This window comes from Chrysochloris asiatica, unplaced genomic scaffold (assembly GCF_000296735.1).
Source record: "Chrysochloris asiatica unplaced genomic scaffold, ChrAsi1.0 scaffold00053, whole genome shotgun sequence".
Lineage (NCBI taxonomy): Eukaryota > Metazoa > Chordata > Mammalia > Afrosoricida > Chrysochloridae > Chrysochloris > Chrysochloris asiatica.
The window spans coordinates 11,887,364-11,905,963 of NW_006408571.1; the positions used below are offsets into that span (position 1 = coordinate 11,887,364).

An 18,600-nucleotide genomic window follows, 5' to 3' on the forward strand; every position below is an offset into this window, starting at 1 on the left:
CAACTGATTGGAAGAGATCCATATTTGTGCCCATTCCAAAGACACAATGGAATGTGAAAATCATGTTACAGTATCATTAATACCACATGCAAGTGAAATTTTGCTAAATGTAATTCAAAAACAGCTATAACAGTACATCGACAGGAAACTGTCAGTGAGTTAAGCCTGATGCAGATGAGAACATGAAACAAGGGGTATCATTGCTGATGTCTGATGGATCCTGGCTGAAAAGCAGAGAATACCAGAAAGTTGTTTACCTGTTCTTTATTGACTACACAAAGGCTTTTGATTGTGTGGATCATGACAAGCTATGGACAACATTGCAAAGTATGACTATTCTGAAACACTTACATTAATTATGCTCATGAGAAACCTGTATATAGACCAAGAGTTGGTCCTTCAAAAAGAACAAGGGGATACTGTTTAAAGTCAGGAAGGTTGTGTGCCAGGACTGTATTCTTTCACTATACTTACTCAGTCTGTATCCTGGAAAAATAATCCAAGAAGTCAGATTATATGAAAAAGAACATGACTTCAGGATTGGCAGAAGACTCATTAACAACCTGCAATATGCATATGATACAACCTTACTTGCTGAAAGTGAAGAGGTCATAAAATACTTACTGATGAAGATCAAAGGCCACAGTCTTCAGTATGGGTTGCACTTCAATGTAAAGAAACAAAAATCCTCATCACTGGACCAATAAATAACATTCTGATAAATGGAAAAAAGATTGAGGTTGTCAAAGACATAATTTTGCTTGGATTCACGATCGACACTCGTGGAAGCAGCAGTCAAGAAACCAAATGATCGATGCTACATTGATTTCTTACATTGCTGATGAGACTATAAAATGGTTCAACCACAGTAGAAAATGGTGTGGCACTTTCTCAGAAAGTTGAAAATAGAAATACGATATGACACAGAAATTTTATACACAAGAAATAAGCGCCAGGACACAAGTAGATATATGCATACCGATGTTCACCACAGCACTATTCACAATAGCAAAAAGATGGAGACAGCCTAAATGCTCATCATTGGAGGAATGGATAAACAAACTTTGTACATACACACAATAGAATACTATGGTGAAGAATAAAGATGAATTTGCAAAACACCTCATAACATAAATGAACCTGGATGGCATTATGCTGAGTGAAATTAGTCAATTACAAAAGGACAAATATTGTATAAGACCACTATTTTAAAAACTCAAGAAAAGGTTTCCATATGAAAAGAAGCATTTTTTGATGGTTACCAGAAGTGGGAGAGAAGGGAGAGTAAGTAATTCACTTGGCGAGAGGTTAGACAAATGTTAACTCAGGTGATAGGGAGGGCAATATTTAAGAAGGAAGCAGTTGACAGAATAATGATGAAGGCAGGTAAAGACACAGGTAGGTATACAAGAACTAAAAAGGATAGAAGTAAATAGACATATATACACAACCTTGGAACGACATTGTTCTGTAGATAAATACATGGACAAAGACATAGGCTGAATAGGTATGGAAGGAACAGTGTACACACATATATATATCCCACAAATATATAAGAGTCTGAAAGAGGATATTTGTATAAGGGAACAACAGGAGGAAGCAGGACAACTGTTCTTACATGGAAGGGATTGCAATCACTAAAATGAAACAAAGTGTGATTTGTTGAAAGTAAAACCAATTATCTTGTCTGTAAATATTCACTCAATTCACAGTTTAAGAAGAAAAAGAAAGAGAAAGAGCATTCTGCTTAAACCTTTTAAAAAATACAAAAGAAGTTCCTGGCATTAAAAACATATATCCTTTCTTTAAAAGTATCAAAAGAGAAGGAAACTGAAGATTTTGCTTCTCTAAATTAAAGGCAGTATCCATAGTACACCTCCTGATTCTAGTCATTCCACTAATTCTGCCTATTTTCCTCAGTTTACAATTTTTTTCATTGTGGATGCATATATGTATGAAAGTGTATGCAAAACACAGTCTTTTTCATACCATGTTAACACAATAAAAGGAAGAAATCAAAGAGCATATTGCACTAGGCAAATATGTCAGTATGAGGACTAAGGTGCACCTGACCCAAGCCATAGTATTTTTAATTGCTTCATATTCATGTGAAAGTTGGACAATGAATAGGAAAGACTATAAAAGAATTGATGCCTTTGAGTTTTGGTCGTGGAGAATATTTAAACAAACTGCCAGAAGAACAAACAAATCTGTGTTGGAAGAAGTAGTCAGAATGTTCCTTAGAAGCCAGGATGATGAGACATCATCTCTTATACTTCAGACATATTATCAGGAGGAACCAGTGCCTAGAGAAGGTCACAGAAAAAGAGGAACACCCCAAATAGATGAACTGGTACAGAGGCAGCGCCAATGGGCTCAAGCATAACGATCATGAGGATGGCATAGGGCAGGGCAGTGTTTTGTTGTGCATCGGGTCACTATGAGTTGGAACCAAGTCAATAGCACCTAACAACAACAACAGCAACAAGAAAGATGGAAGCCAAAGTCTCAAAGAAGAAACTAGTCTATAACGGGGAAGAGGCAGCAAGATGGCAGATTGGCAGAAAGGCTGTACACCAAAGATAATATGATTCTAACACCTAGAAAATCCCAAAGACTCAGCAAGAAAATTATTGGAACCTCATTGAAATATTCAGAAAGCAGCAGTGTACAAGATCAATATACAAAAATCAGTTGAATTCCTCTATACTAATAAAGACAGCTCTGAAAAGTCTTGGTGTGGCATAGTAGGATAAGCACTGGAACCCAAGGTCAATTTGAACTGCAAGTTCAGCAGATTGAAATCACCAACTGCTCCTTGGAAACCCTATACAGAGTCACTATAAATTAGAACTGACTCCACAGCACTTAACAACAATGAAAGGGAAATTAGGAAAACAATACCATTTACAATAACAACCCAAAAGATGAAATACTTAAGAATAAAAATAACCAGAGAAACAAAATACCTATACAAAGATAGCTACAAAATACTACTGCAAGAAACCAAAAGAGACTTACAAAAATGAAAAAATGTCTGTCCATTCTCATGCATATGAAGACTGAACACTATGAAAATACCAACATTACTCAAAACAATCTATAGATACAGCACAATCCCAATCCAGATTCTAAGAGATGGAAAAACTAATCATTAACTTTATATGGAAAGTAAAGAGACCTTGGATAAGTAAATCCTTGCTTAAGAGGAAGAAAAAGTTGGAGGCCTTTCACTCCCATATCTCAAAATTTACTATGTAGCCACTGAGGTCAAAACACCTTGGTACTAGTACAATGAAAGATACATAGATCATTGGAACAGAATTGAGAACTCAGAAGTAAATCCATTCACATATAGTCAAAGGGCCAAAACATATAAAATGGGGAAGAGGCAGTCTTTTCAACAAATGGTGCTAAATTGATCATCCCTATCAATCCAGTACACTGAAGAGATAAGCATGTTCCTTGATATGAAGAATTTTCCATTCCAATTGGAATGTTGAGCAACTGCATTCATAAGCAAAAGTCCAGTCCAACAAATTGTTGCAATTGATACTTGCTCAAAGTAGCAGATATCTTTATCTTCATGCAGTCCGGTTTTGGTCAGCTCAACCCTAGCCATTCGAGCTAAGTTAAGTGGGTACGAGGTATATTTGGGAGTTCACACACATGTCCCTGTACTTCAAACCAGCTAGCACCCTCACTCTCAGCTCTAGCCCCCATGGACTAGGTCAGTGCATGTGGGCTCAGGAGTTCACACAACTCCCTAAACTTTGAACCAATCAGACCTCCTGCTCCTCTTATCTCAAGGTCAATGGGTGCCAACAGAACATGTCCAGACTCAGCCTGTGTCTTCATTGCTACATTTCCCCCAGGACTACTCCCACGTAGATCCTGGTTGTCATCGGCATGCATATGACTCACTGGTTCCTTTTAAATTTCAGTCCTAGAAAGGGGCTTTCTCTGATGGGTCCATTTCCCTTTCCTTGATGCCTCTGAAACTCAAAACACCAAGCTGTCCATTTATTTGATTTGCTTGAATCTCCAGTTCTTCCATCAGTTCTAGGTTGGTCTGCATGTCTTTTCAAATGCAAATCCACCAACGCTGAAGTTCTGGGTAGGGGTCAGGATTCCACCTAAAGTACCTGTACTTTACAAAGGCTTAAAGCAAAAAGCCCATTCTTTCCCCCACCCCCAACCTCATCCTCACTCCTAATCTCATTCTCACCCTCCTGGCCTACCCCCCACCCCCCAGCAAATTCTATCTTTCCTTTTAGAAAATTCAATCAAACATAGACTGAGGGCAGATGATTACAAACTCTGTAATCATCACATCCAATATTCATTTCTATCACACATGCTTGTCTATAATAGGTAGGAGAAACTAACATCCAGAAGGCAGTCAAACACATAAACCTTTTAAAAACACTCCAAGTTCAATCTTTTCCTCTGTGTTGGACTAACCCATTCATATGCATATGACCTTGGGTCTCTGGCAGTAGGCCCAGGCCTCCTATGTCCATCCTTTTTAACCAGCCTGACATTGGCGCCAGACAACTCCAGAAGCTACAGCTCTCCCTTGAGTTGAAACACTGTATCCCTTTCCTCTTCATTCTTTCTCCCACAAAAACCTCATCATTTCATAGTTTTAGAGCCATTGCAATGAATCCTGCTCACAGCACCAACTGCTTAAACCAAGTGAGGACCATGTCTGACTTCCTCTGACTCACAAGAGGAAAAGAGGACCAAACTCAAAATCAGCCTGAGGCTGATTCTTATGAAGCAGAGGTCAGACATATCTCCACTCTATATCTGATTCAAAATGAATTAACTTCTTGTGCATATAGAATGGTGCTAGTACATAATTAGCACCATTCTATATGTACAAGAAGTTAATTCATTATAAACAATGGATGCTATAGCCAAGTAGGGATTCTCTCCTGAAACACCAGTTGAGAAAGACTGTGACAAACACTAATAGCATCTTCCACCCAGCCCCAGCTACTGTGGCCTCAAACTCAGGTTATTTAATAATAGCAGACTTTTTCCTGATTTCACATCCATAGGGGAAAGATGCAGTATTTCCACCTAAGTCATATTTCTCTTTTATATTTTTATCACTACCTTTGTCAAGTTCAGTATATAACAAATCATCGTTTTGTAACTTTTTCTTTTCTAACCACAAACAGATATCTTTAAAAATGTTTCTAATTGTCTATGATCTACAATTTCTAAGTATTTTGCATATCATATCAGGTGCATAAATTCTGAGAAATCCTATCCCTATGAACTAATGACCAAAAAGATAATGTGAATTTTGAAAACGTTTGCTTGACTCTACTAAGAAGATAAACAAATGCTAAAGACAGTAAGGTCTTTGTGTTATGTGCCTACTGAAAACTCTTCAACGATACATTGTACTGAGCCACAGCAAATAATGACAGAGAATCTCATTCCACGCTATGTGGATCAGCATAATTAAAGAATATTTTCCATGCTAACATTGAAGAGCCAGTTTATTCAGGTTGGTGACTTGATCTTTCTCTTTTTAGAACAGGAGTGACAATGATTTTAAAAAATAAAACTTTCTGAAAGAGAAAATATATCTCAACACAGAAATACATTAGACCATTTATCACATTACAGTATACAATAAACCATGGGTAGGCCAATGTTTTCTGTAAAAGGCTAGATAATATCTTAGACTTTGTGGGCTACAAAGTCCCTAGCAACTACTCAGCTCTGCTGTTGTAACACAAAAGCAGTCATAAAACGTAAGACAAAGAATGAGCATGATCAAAAGAGAAAACAAATCTTTACAACGAGATCATTACTACTCCCTCCATACACAGAGTAGACAGGGAGGGGCAACTTGAACATTGGCTACCCAAAATGGGGTGCTACAAAGGCAAGAAGTGACTGGTTTACAAGCTTTCAAGAGGGAGCCTAGATCTAGAGGGTGCGGAGGAAGGTAGAATCTCCACTGAGTAGTTATACAACAGTAGTTATCCAATCTGTCTGGGTGGAGCTGATGAAAGGAGATTGGGATAGCACTCACGTGGTACAATAATGAATAATTACTATCAGGACTGACTGTGAGGGTTGGAAATGTAAAGGTAGACATTTTGTAGCAAAAGGAGGGGAGTAGTTGACTTTGCAGGCCAGAAGCAGAGGTCCCTGGGACAGTCAAGGGAGAAAAGCAGAGTGATGTCCCAGAGATGGAGGCAGAGACGATGACATGGAGAGCGATGACATGGAGAGCGTCTGGGGGCTCTAGACCCAGAGAGAGAGAGGAGCCAAGCCATGTGCTGGTTTGCAGGGGGTACCCTTTGGTTGGCTGGTGATGCATGGAGGGGATTGTAACCATGGCAATGTAACAATATATAACAGGATGAATGTAAAGCTAATGTTCTTCCATGTAAACTATCACATAATTCACAATAAAACAGTTAAAAAAAATAATGAAAATGACTGTGTTCCAATAACACTTTATCTATGAACACTGAAATTTGAATTTCATATTTTCATGTGACATTAATCTTCCGTTTTTAATCACTTAAAAAGTAGAGACAATTTTATTAGGACAAATCAGACAGTGGCAGGTTTTGGCCTACAGATCACGTTTAGTCAACAGCGCATGCAGTGTGGCCTATGTTATGTAAGATATTTAAAATGATAGGTTCCAAATTTCTCATTTAAAATCTTATACTAGACATAATTTCTACTTTTTGGGTAAATATAATCACACAAGAAGAAGATATATATATATATATATAATTCCCTACTTAAAGGGAAAAACAAAAGGAGTCCTGGATTAAACATTGGGTTACTAGACAACAGATTGGTGGTTCAAACCTACTGTCACTCCACAGGAGAAAGCTAAAGTAGTCTGTTTCCCTAAAGATTTACAGACTAGGAAACCCTAAAGTGCAGCTCTACCTTGTCCTGTAGTCACTGTCAGCTGACATTGACTTGACATCAGTGAGTTGTTAAAAAAAATCTGTAAAACTAATGTTTCACTTTAAAATATATAATTTTGAAACATGAATATTTAAACAAATATTAAATTTTTTATTCTAAGCATAATTTTTAATTATGCATATAAAATAATATGCATAAATTTGTTGTATAACTTCTCAGTTTTTGCTTTAAGGGAAAAAAAAGACAATGAAGGAAAAGTTTATAAATTTCTCAGTACCTTTTATAAAAGTTGCAACTGACACTAGGGATCACTCCTTGCATGTTCAGTCACCAATTCTAAGTACAACAAGAATTATACCTAGGAATTAAAATTTACCTAGATAAATTCTGTCTGTTTTTTTTGTTTTTGCTATTTTAAAATACACAATTACATCATAGAACACTGTGGCTTCTATAATTTGGGACAATTCTCAAATGCAAACTCCTGCTTCCATAATATAAGAAAGCAAAAATCATCATAATCATCATCCAGTAAAAAAAAATTTAGTCTGATTTACCTTGATAAAAGTAAATGATTCACTGTTGCATTCATAGACTGTTTTAATCTTCAGTAGTTCCTACTAAGGACAAAATAAATTTAGCATTGCCTTATATCTGAGTTTTCCAAAGCAAGGTATTAATACAAGATTATTAAATTGGCAAAGTCCAGGAGCTTAAAGGAAAAGAAATTGAATATAAAATGTGTGCCAACTTTATCCTCTCTAATTTACAACAGCTTCAAGTATTGAGACCTAATTGGTTTCTTCAGTCTCCCCATGATGAACACAGTGTAATCTTTTTCAACATCCCTCAGTGCCGTCTTTTGCTCAGTGCTTCACACTGCAATGTATAAGATCATTTCTTCCATCTTCAATCATTTGTGTGTCCCACGATTTCATTTCATTATCATAATGAATTTTATTATCTTTAGCAAGTTGAATATATACTTGATTTTGAGAACTAGACAGATGTTTCCAATTATCATTTACATCCTTGGTTTCTTGGAAGCTTTCAGATAATTAAAATGTTATAAGCTGAGAGAGGTCTTTTCAGTTTTGCAAGTATTGTTAATTTCTCTCTTTTTCATTAATGCTTTCCTTTTAAAACATTTTTGCATGATTTCTTTTTTCCATAAATACACTCTGACTTGGAGTTAATTATTCCTGGATTCTGTTTCTCTCTTCTTGGTATGCCTACCAGCCCACCCTGTAAGCATCTTCATTTACCTTTTTCTCTGAATCGGGGAAGCTCCCTCCATTGCTGAGCGATTTTTAAAATTAGTTCTAAATTTTTCAGGTCTGGGTTCTGAACTTTAAATTTGAGTAGTAGTTCTATAGAAAATCGAAGGTGTGAACTCAAGGGTTTCTTTGGATAACTGCCCAAGGGGGATGAAAACACCTTGATACACTCACAAAACTGAGAGGAAAACGCAGCTGACTTTCACAGCTTCACAGTTTCTCTCTGGACTAATACTTAGCACTCCCGGAGAAGCGCCCTCATGCTTGTGGACAACTCAGTAACCTGGCTCTGATCTTGTAGTCTCCTGGCACGAAGAAACAACCCCAATAAAGACAATTCGTGCTCGTGAGGGTATCTCCCAAGTTTGTTATCATGTCCACTGCTCGGGAGGCATTATCACCTCTATCCCTTAAACCCTTACATTCCTTCCTGTATCTTCACCTCTCTTCATCATTCTGTCAATATCCCTCTTCTTGTATATTTTCCTCCCTGTCACTCAAGTTAGCATGTGTCTACTCTCTAGCCAATGAATTGCTCTCCCTTCCTTCCCAACCATGGTGACAATCAAAGAATGTTTCTTTTAACATGAAAAGCTTTTGAGTTTTACAATAGTGATCTCATACAATATTTGCCTTTCTGATGGACTAATTTTGCTCTACCACTTGTCTGTCACTTTGTCCTACTGTGGTGTTGACTTGTGTGTTGCTGTGATGCTGGAAGCTATGCCACCGGTATTTTAAATACCAGCAGGCTCACCCATGGTGGACAGGTTTCAAATGAGCTTCCAGACTAAGATAAACTAGGAAGAAGGAGAGGTGGACTACTTTTGAATGTTTAGCCACTGAAAATGTTATGCGTAGCAGCAGAACATTGTCATATACAGTGCTGGAGCATGAGACCTCAGGTTGGAAAGCACTCACAATACGGAAGAGCTGCCTCCTCAAAGTAGAGTTCACCATGATGAAGGAAATGGAATAAAGCTCTCCGGACCTTCAATGACTAGTGGGAAATAACTCAAAATGAGGAAAAATGGCTGTAAACATCCATTAATCATTAGAAAATGGAATGTATAAACTATGAGTCTAGGAAAATTGGAAGTTGTCAAAAATGAAATGGAATGCATAAAGATCAACATCCTAAACATTAATAAGGTGAAATGAACAAGTATAGGCCATTTTGAATCAGATAATCATATGGTTTACAACAAATTGAAGAGGAATGGTGTCGCATTCATCATCAAAAAGAACATTTCAAGATCTTTCTTGAAGTATAATACTGTCTGTAATGAGGATAATAGCCATATGCCTACAACAAAGACCAGTTAATACCACTATTATTCAAATATATGCACCAACTACTAAAGCCAGTGATATGAAATTGAAGAATTCTACCAACTTCCTCCCACCACTTGTCTGTCAGTTTGTCGTACTGTAGTGGTTTGTGAGTTGCTGTGATTCTGAAAGCTATGCCACCAGTATTTTAAATACCAGCAGGGTCACCCATGGTGGACAGGTTTCAGATGAGCTTCCAGATGAAGATAGACTAGGAAGAAGGAGTGATGAACCACTTCCAAATATTTAGTGACTGAAAACCTTATGAATAGCAGAGAAACACTGTCAGATATAGTGCCAGAAAATGAGCCCCTCAGGTTGGAAGGCACTCAAAATGCGACTGGGGAAGAGCTGCCTCCTCAGAGTAGAGTTGACCATGATGATGCGAATGGAGTAAAGCCCATGGAGAACCTTCATTGGCTGATGGGTCACAACTCAAAATGAAGAGAAACAGCTGTAAACATACATTGAAAATTGGAACATGAAAGGTACGAAGTATGAATCTGGGAAAATTGGAACTTGTCAAAAATGAAATGGAATGCATAAACATCGATATCTAAGGCATTAGTGAGCTGAAATGGACTGGTATTGGCCATTTTGAATCTGATGACCACATGGTTTACTATGCTGGAAATGACAAATTGAAGAGGAATGGTGTTGCATTCATTGTCAAAAAGAACATATCCAGATCAATCATGAGGTACAATGCTGTCAGTGATAGGATAATATTCATGCGCCTACAGGGAAGACCAGTAAATACCACTATTATTCAAATTTGCACACCAACCACTAAAGCCAGTGAGAAAGAAATAGAAGAACTCTACCAACTTCTTCAATCTGAAATTGATCAAACATGCAATCAAGATGTATTGATCATTATTGGTGATTGGAATGTAAAGGTTGGGAGCAAAGAGGAAGGAGCAGTAGTTGGAAAATATGGCCTTGGTGATAGAAATGATGCTGGAGATCACATGATAGAATACTGCAAAGCCAATGATTTGTTCATTCCAAATACCTTCTTTAGAGAGCATAAGAGACAATTACACACATGGACCTCACCAGATGGAATACATAGAAATCAAATTGACTACATCTGCGGAAACAAATGAAGGAAACGCTCCATATCATCAGTCAAAGCAAGGCCAGGGGCAGATTGTGGAACAGACCACCAATTACTCATATGCAAATTCAAACTGAAACTGAAGAAAATGAAAACAAGTCTAAAAGAGCCAAAATATGACCTTGAATATATCCTACCTGAATTTAGAGATCATCTGAAGAACAGATTTGATATATTAAACAATAAAGACTGAAGACCAGAAGAGTTGTGGGATGACATCAAGAACATCATACATGAAGAAAGCAAAAAGTCATTAAGAAAACAAGAAAGAAGGAAAAGGTCAAAATGGAAGTCAGAAGAGACCCTGAAACTTGCTCTCCAACATAGAGATGCTAAAGCAAATGGAAGAAATGAGGAGGTCCAAGAACTGAACAGAAAATTTCAAAGATCAGCTCGAGAAGATAAAGTCATATTATAGGAAAATGTGCAAAGATCTGGAGTCAGAAAACTAAAAAGGAAGAACACGATCAGCATTTCTCAAGCTGGAGGAACTGAAGAAACAATTCAAGCCTCGACTTTCGTTATTGAAAGATTCTCTGGGCAAATTATTGAATGATGCAGAAAGCATCAAAAGAAGATGGAAAGAATACACAGAGTCACTGTACCAAAAAAGGAAATGGTTGATGTTCAACCATTTCAAGAGGTAGCATCAAGAGCCATACTGAAGGAGGAATTCCAAGGTGCAGTGATGGAATTGGCAAAGAACAAGGCACTGGGAATTGATGGGATAAAAATTGAAATCTTTCAAGAAAATGAGGTGGCACTGGAGGCACTCACTCATCTCTGCCAAGAAATTTGGAAGACAACTATCTGACCAACTGATTGGAAGAGATTCATATTTGTGCCCACCTCAAAGAGAGGTGACCCAACGAAATGCAGAAATCATCAGACAATATTTTTGATATCCCATGAAAGTAAAGTTTTACTAAAGGTGATACAGAAATGGCTGCAAGCATACATTGACAGAGAACTTCCAGAAGTTCAAGCTAGAATCAGAAGAGGACGTGGAACGAGGGATATCATTGCTGATGTCTGGTGGCTCTTGGCCGAAAGCTGAGAATATCAGAAAGGTGTTTACCTGTGCCTTATTGACTATGCAAAGGCTTTTGATTGTGTGGATCATGACAAGCTATGGACAACATTACGAAGTATGAGTATTCCAGAACACTTAATTGTGCTCATGAGGACTCTGTACCTGGACCAAGAAGCAGTTGTTCAAACAGAACGTGAGAACACTGAATGGTTTAAAATTAAGAAAGGTGTGCGACAAGGTTGTATTCTTTCACCATACTTATTCAATATGTATGCTGAGCAAATAATCTGATCTGAGAAGCTGGGGTTATATGAAGAAAAATGTGGTATCATGATTGGAGGATGACTCATTAACAACCTGTGATATGCAGATAATACAACCTTGCTTGCTGAAAGTGAAGAGGACTTAAAATATTTACTGATGAAGATCAAAGAGCACAGCCTTCGGTATGGATTGCATCTCAATGTAAAGAAAACAAGAATCCTCACCACTGGACCAAGAACAACATTCTTATAAACGGAGAAGAGATTGAAGTTGTCAAGGACTTCATTCTTCTTGGATCAACTATCAACACTCACGGAAGCAGCAGTCAAGAAATCAAACAATGTATTGCATTAGGCAAATCTGCTGCACAAGACCTTTTTAAAGTATTGACGAGCAAAGGTGTCAGCTTGAGGACTAAGGTGTGCCTGACCCAAGCCATGGTATTTTCAATAACCTCATATGCATGCGAAAGCTGGACAGTGAATAAGGAAGACCATAGAAGAATTGATGCTTTTGAGTTATGGTATTGGAGGAAGATATTGAAAGTGCCATGGGCTGCCAAAAGAACTAACAGATCTGTGTTGGAAAAAGTGCAGCCAGAGTGCTCCTTGGAGGCCAGGATGGCCAAACTTCGTCTCTCATACTTTGGACATATTGTCAGGAGGGACCTTCACTGGAGAAGGATATCATGTTTGGTAAGGTGAAGGGTCAGAGAAAAAGAGGAAGACACCCAGTAAGATGGATTGGCAAAGTGGCAGCATCAATGGGCTCAAATGTGGCAATAATTGTGAGGTTGGTCCAGGACCAGGCAGTGTTTCATTCTGTTGTACAGAGGATCGCTAGGAGTTGGTACTGACTCAATGGCATCTAACAACAACAACAACAATGAGCAAAATATTAAATGATACAGAAAACATCAAAAGCAGATGAAGGGTATACACAGAGTCACTGCACCAAAAAGAAATGGTTGATGTGCTATACCATTTCAAGAAATAGCATATGACCAAGAACCGATGGTACCAAAGAAAAAAGTCCAAACTGCACTCTCCATTGAGAGTGACGTTGTCTGTTGGATTTGTATGTTGTTGTTAAGTGCCATTGAGTCGATTCTGACTCATAATGACCCTGTATAGGGTTTCCAAGGAGCAGCTGGTAGGCTTGAACTGCCAACCTTATGGTTAGCAGGCCAGTGTTCATCATACAGTGACACACCATTGGATTTGTATGCTTGTTAGGTTTTTTTTTAATTTAGAAATTTATTCTGTGCAATCCACAAAGTTTATATAGCTTTAGTTTAAAAAACCAAAAACCTGAAAAATGAAAACCAAGACACTATTTCGAAGTCTGGGGCCTTCCAGCCTTCCAAATATCAGAGCTCTGAAAACTGTATATGCCAATTGGAAGAACAAAACAAAATTATTCATGAGCCATGACATTTCAAAAAAACAAAACTTTATGTGACTTGAAGGATCCTTCCAGGGACTAGTTAATTGCCTTTACAAAAGAGGAGAGAGAGCGGAAAAAAAGAAGAAGAACCCAACAAAACAGAATAGAATCAGATTCTAGGGTTCCAAATGCACTTGCTTGACACCAATATAAGACCACAGTGTCCTGGCAAATAACATGCTTTCATTTCCGGTCTCATCTGAGAGCTCAAATCCTGATTCACTTCAGCAGAGACTCCACAGGCAACAGAAAAGATGGTGGCATTAAAATGTACATTTCTTGACAAGTGTATGGTAGCACAGCAAACTCTTAGGAATTAGTTTTGATAGTAAATTTTGGGGGTTTTAGGATGTTGCATTTTATTATTTTTTTATTGTAATGAAATTATGCATATTTTTAAAATGTTCATTTATACTTTTGTGGTAGTTCAACAGTGATCTTATTTCTGGGCAAACTTACCAGTATAAGGTAAGAAGCGTAACTTAAATGGTGTTATCTAAAGTTCAAATGAGAAAAATTTAAAGAAAAGAAAAGCTGCTTGGACTAGCCAGGGGCATTTATTAAAGAAACCATAAGAATGAGTAGGAAACTTGGATCCCAATCCATTTACATCCTTGGACAGAGATCTGTTCAAGGAATGGCGTCTCCATGCCCTAGACACCCTCCCCAATAGGCCTTCACTTTTCATTACAGGGTTGAACTGTGCAATTTCAGCAGATACAAAATCTATCCTGGACACAGAAGACACTATACCAGTATCAATGGGAAGGTTTTCCAGTTTCTTAGTGCAAAATGGGAGTCTGCATTCCCTTCCAAGAGGAACCTTCAGCAGATAAACTGAACTGTCCTCTATAGAAGAAAGCACAAAAAGGGGCAATTGGAAGAAATTCAAAAAAAAAGAACCCGCCATGCAGTCAAATTCCAGAGGGCCATCACTGGTGCATCTCATGCTGATAGAATGGCCAAGAGAAATCAGAAGGCTGAAGTTAGGAAGGCACAACGAGAACAGTCCATCAGGATGGCCAAGAAAGCAAAAAAAAGGCCAAGAAAGCATCTAAAAAGACAGCAAATGGCTGCTGCTAAGGTTCTCACACAGGGAGTGCCTGAACAAAAGATTGTGAAGTCTGTGAGAATTTCTGCTCCCTGAGCTGGTGGAAAGCACTAAATTGGCAGATGAGACTTTTAAGTACCCAACTACAAAAAAAGAGTGATAAGAATACCAGCCATATTTAAACTGCTTTTTTAAAAAAAAAAAAAAAAAAAAAAGGGGGTGGGGGTTGGGCTTAAAATTTTCATTCTAAATTTCACTCTAAATGAAAAAATGTCACTAATACACTGTAAATCCATACCCAAGTTCACCATCTAAAATCTAAAACTCAAACATATTTTTTTAATCAATTTTGAAATTGATGTTGTTGCACCTGTATCTCTTGCGTTCTATTTTTAGTCTTATAGATCTGTTTTACTTTGGGTTGAGTCTAGGTGATATTGTCATGTATGTTAATTTTAGGTTGTTGTCTGCTTCTCTGTCCAAAGAATTACCTTTAGCATTTTTTAAAAGGTTAGTCTAGTTTTTACAAATATTTAAAAATTTTTGTTTGTCTGAATATGACCTCATTTTGCCATTATATTTGATAGACAGTTTTGCAGGATATATGATTCTTAGTTGGCATTTTTTTTCTTTTCAGGGTTTTATATATGTCATTTCACTATCTTCTTGTCTGCATGGTTTCTGCTGAGAAATCAAAGCCGAGCTTTATTAGTTCTCCTTTGTAGATAACTTTTAGGTATTTGAGCTGCTTTCAGGTTTCTTTTCTTGTCTTTGTTTTGGAAAGACTGATTAAAATATGTCCTGTTGTTTTTCTTTTGGTATCTATCCTGATTGGAGTTTGTTCAACTATATTTTTGTGACTTCAAAGAATATTTCTCAAGACTCTATATGTTGATTTAGCTCAGCAGGGTGGTTGTCATTTGGGGATCTCTCTTTTATTTAGTTTTTTATTGTGAATTGGGTGAAGGTTTACAGAGAAAAACAGTTTTCCATTCAACAATGCATACACCTTTTGTTTTATGTCATTGATTGTCATGAACTTGTAATGTCAAAATAATTATTATAGCATCTTTATGTGTTTCTTTCCAGAATTGCTATATATACTTTTAAATTGTCAGCATGGCACCAGACTTTTAGCTTCATTTGAACCAACTGTCGCACCAGTTGCCATCAAGGACTCATGGCAACCTCATTTCTGTCAGAGTAGAACTGTGCTCCGTTGGGTTTTCAATGATTGATTTTTCAGAAGTAAAATGCCAGGCCTTTCTGCCAAGGCAAATCTAGGTGGACTCAAACCTTCAACATTTTGGTTAGCAGCCTAGTGCATTAACTGTTTGTACTACCCAAGAACTCTTACTACCGTACAAATCCTCAGAATGAAGTCAGCATAGAAGGTAGGGAGCCAAGAAATATAACTTAAATTCTGATGCTATTAATTAAGCCTCTGTATCAATCCTGCTACCTGAAACCAGTCCTACTTCTGAACTGTTCAGCTATTACTCAATACATTTCCATTGTGTTAAAGCCTGTTGGATTTTCTTTTCTGCCGCTTGTACATCCAAGCAACTCCTCATACAAGTTCTCTATCCCCAGTTCTCTGCCTTCTGAGATAGCTCATTGTATGCAGGGAGGCTTCAAAAAGTCTGTGTAGTAAATGGAAAATAAATAAATAAATAAAGATAATGGAAAATTTCCACAAACATTATCAACTCCCTTTATATTTCTAGTAACTGCAACACAGACACACGAGGGGGCTTCAAAAAGTTAGTGGGAAAATGTCATCATCTTTTAATTCCATTTTCCATGAATTTTTGAAGCCCATCATTTATATATATATATATATATACCTTCATTTTACCTTCTGTGAAAGGATATAAATAATACTGACTTCAAAAGTTATAAATATTAAATGGGATAACGTTAGAATAGAAATTTGTTTCATGAGACTAGGGAGCAAGAAGCATTGTATTACCTAGATTTTCTAAATTGAATTAACTCTGGCCCTAAACCTCCATTTACTTGGGTGATAAGACACCAACTAGCAGTCATTATTGGAGGCCCTTTTCCCTCTTAATGTGGTATACACAGCCAAATGAAACACCTTAAAAAGAGCCTCTTGTCATTAGTCTGTCATGGTTTCTAATGGGATGTGCATTGTCCAAACCCATAGAGTCTGTTCAAAAGAAGGTGGCTCCAGTGTCTCTGCTGTGTGCATGCGCCAGCATCTTTCGCTGTAGTTCCCAACACTATGGTAATAAATGCTTAGTCCTTCAGTTGTCAAATCTGTCTTCCCACCAACCAATTTGTACTACCGGCTAGGGAACTACTATACAGGACCCTGCCACTCATTGCATGTGCTTCCGTAAGTCCCTGAACCCACTGCTATCCTTGAGCAATTTTTCTATTCTTTCAACCAACACCTCCTCCATCTTTTCTTCTCCAGAACACCCACCTGAATTAAATTCACACACACACACACCCCAAAGCCTAGATAAAGTTGTTGAATAGGTGTTGTGCAACTTCTATTTGGGGCCAGGAAACACAAAAGTAATAATTCCCTGAGAACAGAAACCCATAATCCCTGGAATATAGGAGAAAAAAATTATCTTTCTATGCTATTGTCTCTTCTGGCAGGGATTGCTGCCGTTCTTAAGTGCTCTTGAGTCGGTTTGACTCATAGTGACCCTGTATAGGGTTTCCAAGGAGCAGCTGGTGAGTTTGAACTACTGACCTTGTGGTTAACAGTCCAGTGCTTATTCTACAGCACCAAAATTCACAGTTTGGTAAATTATCCTGCCAGAAATGCAAATTAACAAGCAAAGAATCAGTATTCAATATTGTCTCCTTAGGAGTCCTGGTGTGGCACTGGCCTGATACCCACAAGAACGGCAGTTCAAGTCCACAAGCCACTTCTTGGAAACCCTGCATAGGGTCGCTATGAGTCAGAACAGATTCAATGGCACTTAACAACAACAATTGCTTCCTTTATTTGAGCAAATCACCCGAGAAACTAGACTGTATAAAGAACATGGCATCAGAATTGGAGACACATTCATAATCTGCAATATTCAGATGACACGTCTTGCTTCTGAGATCAAAGAGGACTTGAAGCATTTACTAATGAAGATCAAAGGTGATAGCCTTCAGTAAGGATTACACATAAAGAAAACAGAAATCTTCTCAAGCAACATCATAATAAATGAAGAGAAGACTGCAGCTGTCAAGGATTTCATTTTACTTGGATTCACAATCAAAGTTTATGGAAGCAGCAGTCAAAAAAATCAAACAATTTTTTAAAAGGAAAAGCAATCAAACGATGAATAGCATTGGATATATCTGCTGCAAATGAACTCCTTCAAGTGTTAAAAAGCAAACATGTTAGCAAGGAGCTCCATCAGCAACAACACAGAATATAGGACCAAGCAGGCTCAGGGGATGGTCCCACAACTCTGAACCACATATAAAGGAATAGTTAGAAGGCTGAAAGGCTTACAGCAAGGGGAATTTGTAGCAGAAGCAAGAAATCCATCGCTTTCTAATTCAAAACCTCAGCTGCTCCAGGAGCCACCATCTTGGGTGAGACCAAATAGGGGAAGGATCAGAGCAGCCACAGATGCCTGACAGAACCGCGGAAATAAAGGTGTGGACATTGTTTTCTTTTGGTAGCTGTTCACTGGTCGCTTTCTGTCTGCGTACCTCCATTCTGGTGACTACAGGGGTGCCTGAGCTAGTGGATGCCCCAGCCCCACCCTCAGAGGGTTGTACTACACATGCGCACAGATCTCTTCGAAATTTAAAGAGACAGTTTCGTAAAACCAAACAGCCACAGCCGACCATGAACAGTTTATAACTAGAAAACAAGGCCTGAACAGTGATTATGGAGCGGGACAGGAAGAAAAAAAAGGAAATAGACCAAAAATTAAATCCTAAGTTACATCACAATGACCAACAGTGGCATCTTGAAATTTCTCAAGAAGAAGAGTGAAAAAGGAAGTCCATTTCCTGATCATATCCACCTGGAAGTAATCAGAAAGCACACAAAATACCAAAATACACACCCATATAAGTATTAAGGCCACAGATAATCCCTGAATATACCCAAAAAACAGAAGCAGAAATGAGATAAAGTGACTGAGGCAAATGAGCTGGCAGTAGA

At 37.9% G+C, this 18,600-nt stretch overlaps 2 pseudogenes; one reads left to right on the forward strand and one right to left on the reverse strand.

Annotated features, from left to right (window-relative positions):
* Window positions 1-7,787: 7,787 nt before the first annotated feature.
* On the reverse strand, window positions 7,788-8,653 carry LOC102812902 (annotated as a pseudogene).
* A 702-nt stretch (window positions 8,654-9,355) lies between these two features.
* LOC102813280 lies at window positions 9,356-14,558 on the forward strand (annotated as a pseudogene).
* The last annotated feature ends 4,042 nt before the right edge of the window (window positions 14,559-18,600 follow it).